The sequence below is a fragment of the Solanum pennellii genome, chromosome 4, assembly GCF_001406875.1.
Source record: "Solanum pennellii chromosome 4, SPENNV200".
Taxonomy (NCBI): domain Eukaryota; kingdom Viridiplantae; phylum Streptophyta; class Magnoliopsida; order Solanales; family Solanaceae; genus Solanum; species Solanum pennellii.
In genome coordinates, this window is record NC_028640.1 from 65,796,168 (window position 1) to 65,800,154 (window position 3,987).

Below are 3,987 nucleotides of genomic sequence, written 5' to 3' on the forward strand. Positions count from 1 at the left end.
CATAAAATATTTGAAGCTTATGACTGGAGACTTATCTAAGGCAAGATTAGCTGATTGTCATTTTGATGAATTTATATACCCAATATTAGGGGGAGAACATAAGCAATTGGAAAAAGAGATAGATTGTAATTTATCATCTCTATATCTGGATCCTCGAACAAATCAATGTGAGCAAGAAGTTCAAAGAATAATTTATTTACAGAAAATTCCGAATCAGCTGCCAGATGCTTTTACTAATCTTTCAAGGATTACTAAATCGCATATTTCAACTTTTAATGCTTCAGTTCGAGTTGATGTCCTGGCGGGACAAATTGTTAAGACAAATGAGTTTAGACCACATTTGAAACGTGATAGACAAATTGATTCCAAATATAAAAATCCTCAAAAGAGAAAAGGAATAAATGATCAAGATTATCATGGGTTGAAAGAAATTTCTCGACATGAGACCCAAGTCATAACACATGATGAAATATCTGAGGAGGTTCAAACTTCTGAAAACAATAAAATTTCAATGAATTATGTCTCAACGAGAAAGTTGTGGAACCGAAATAATGTTGTGATTGACAATATATTTGACTATAATGTTGCTATTGACATTAATGCAACAAGATGAAGATTTTGAGCCAAAATCTGTTCATGAATGTAGACAGAGAAATGATTGGTCAAAATGGAAGGATGCAATTCAAGCAGAATTGGCTTCACTAGAAAAACGTGAAGTTTTTGGACCAATAATCCGAACACCTGAAGATATCAAGTCAGTGGGGTACAAATGGATTTTTGTACGAAAAAAGAAATGAGAAAGGTGAAGTCGTGAGATATAAAGCCCGACTTATTGCTCAAGTTTTTTCTCAAAGACCTGTCATTGATTACATGGAGACATATTCTCCTACGGAAGATGCAATCACCTTCAGATATCTCATAAATCTGGCAGTTCATGAAAAGTTTGAAATGCATCTAATGGACGTTGTCACAGCCTATCTATATGGCTCATTGGAGTACGATATTTTCATGAAAATTCATGAAGCATACAAAGATTCAAAAGAGACTTGTTCAATAAAGCTTAAGAAATTGTTGTATGGATTGAAACAGTAAGGGAGGATGTGGTACAATCGTCTGAGTGAATATTTGTTAAAGAAAGGATAGAAAAATGACCCGATCTTTCCCTGCATTTTCATTAAACGGTCAGAGTCTGAATTTGTTATAGTAGTTGTGTATGTTGATGATTTGAACATCATTGAAACTCGTAAAGAGCTTTTAGAAGTTTTTGAATGTCTGAAAAGAGAATTTGAAATGAAAGATCTCGGCAAGATAAAATTTTGTCTTGGCCTACAGATTGAGAATTTGTCAAATGGAATACTTGTTCATCAATCAACGTACACAGAAAAGATAAAGCGTTTTCACATGGATAACTCACATTCATTGAGTACTCCAATAGTGGTAAGATCGCTTGACATTAATAAATATTCATTTCGGCTTCAAAAGAAGGATGAAGAGTTTCTTGGTGATGGAACTTCTTACTTTACTACAGTCGGGGCACTAATGTACCTTGTTAACAATACTCGACTAGATATCTGTTTTGCAGTAAGTCTACTATAAGATTCAGTTCCTCCCCAACAAAAAGACATTGGAATGGTGTAAAACACATACTTCGTTATCTTCGGGGGACCATGGACATTGGTTTATTCTATTCCAATAAATTCAGGTCAGAACTGATTGGTTACGCAGATGCAGGGTATTTATTTAATCCGCATAAAGCTCGATCACAAACATGCTATTTGTTTACATTTTGAGACACGGCAATATCTTGGCGATCAATGAAGCAAACGTTGGTAGCCACTTCTTCAAATCATGCAGAAATAATAGTCATCCATGAATCAAGTCGAGAGTGCGTCTGGTTGAGAACAATGACCCACCATATTCAGGAAATGTGTGGTTTTCCTTGAAAAAGAATATACAAACCACAATTTACAAAGATAATGTTGCATGTATAGCTCCACTGAAAGGAGTATACATCAAAGGAGACTGGACAAAACATATTTCACCAGAGTTCTTTTTCACGCATGATCTTCAACAAAATGGTGAGATAGAAGTTCAACAAATCCATTCAAGTGATAATCTTGCTGATTTATTCACTAAGGCATTGTCAACATCAATGTTTGAGAAGTTGATATACAATATTGAAATGCGTCGTCTCCGAGATATCACGTAAAGTTTTCATCAGGGGGAGTGAAATACGCGTTGTACTCTTTTCTTTAACTATGTTTTTGTCCCAAGTTGGGTTTTCCTGATAAGGTTTTTAATGAGGCAACATTCAAAGCGTATTATGAGATGTGTGTACTCTTTTTTCTTCACTAGGCTTTTTCCCACTAGGTTTTTCCTAGTAAGGTTTTAACGAGGCACATAATCTATAGATATCCAAGGGGGAGTGTTATAAATCCATTTTATAGTATATGTGGATTATCCATTAGATTTATCCAACTATTAATTGGATTTATGTATAGGTGCTTCCAAGGTGATAAGAACTTCCAAGATAACTATGTATCTATTAATTAGATAAATTTTGGAGTAATATCTCAATACTATAAATAGAGAATCACTCACCATTTGAAAGACACACTTGAATAAGAAAAGTCCTCTATCTTATATTTCTTGTCTTCTTCTTATTATTATAATATCTGAGCTTTCTTTATAATAAAACAAAAGCAGAATGAATTATAAATTTTCAAAAATTAATGTAGAAGTGAATCTATGAAGTATTAGATGCAACTTCGTTTTTCAATTGTTTCAGACGATATTTCATGTGAAAATCAACAACGTTTAGTCAAGCTTCAAACTGAGTTAACTCATTAGTTTCAAGTTTTTCAATATCCTCCCACCAACCAATTTCTCTGATCTCTTTGGCTTGGTCAAGTATAATTGTTTCCCTGCTTGCAACATCTTCTCTAATTTTAAGTTCTGCTAGTTTATCTACGATTTCATTCACATTGTTTCGGACACATGTCGCAACAAATATTGTAGTTTCACTTAATTCTATGTTGAGATTCAAAAAACGTTGAGCGACTGCTTCGACATTTGGATGAAAAAATGAATAAGGCTTATTCGTTGGAGAAGAAAGAACTATTCCTATGTCACATCGTGTTGTTGAACGAGTTCACCAGCCAATTTGTATAAACACGATCGACATTTTGAAAATATGGCATATCGAGCGACTTTGTTTTTTATTTTTTCTATGGGAATTTTTTGACATGCGACAGTCTTCTTACCCTCCATTACTAGAATAAAATTAAGCTTTGTTGATGAACTAATTTCAAGAAATGGTACTTACAAAAGATGGATTACCATGATATTTATACACATAAATTCTTTCCCCTAATAGAAATAAATTAATTTTCTTACCATATTATATATGAAAAGTATCCTGAATAAAAATATAACTATATAAAAATAAATTTATTCAATAGTTAAAACTGATATACACTCATAAAATTAGTGAAATTTAAAAATTCAATCTATAAAAGAAAATATTTTAATATACTTACTTAATCATCAAATATAAATATAATTTGAAGAAACATTAGTAATATATACAAAATAAAAATAAAAATAAAATTCTAACCTTATTATTGTCACGACCCAAAACCGAACCGCGACTGGCACCCACACTTACCCTCCTATGTGAGCGAACCAACCAATCTAAACCCTAACATTTCAATTTAATATCAACAGAAAGTAATGCGGAAGACTTAAACTCGTTAATAAAAACCAATTCAATAACTTCTAAAATTCAACATCTATTATTCCCCAAAATCTGGAAGTCATCACCACAAGAACATCTATGATCAAATTACTAAACTAAGAGTATTCTAAGAAACTAAAATAAACAAAAGCTAGTCCATGCCGGAACTTCAAGGCATCAAGACATGAGGAAGAAGATCCAGTCCAAGCTAGAAACATTAGCCCACCCTGAAATCCGGTGTAATGAATACT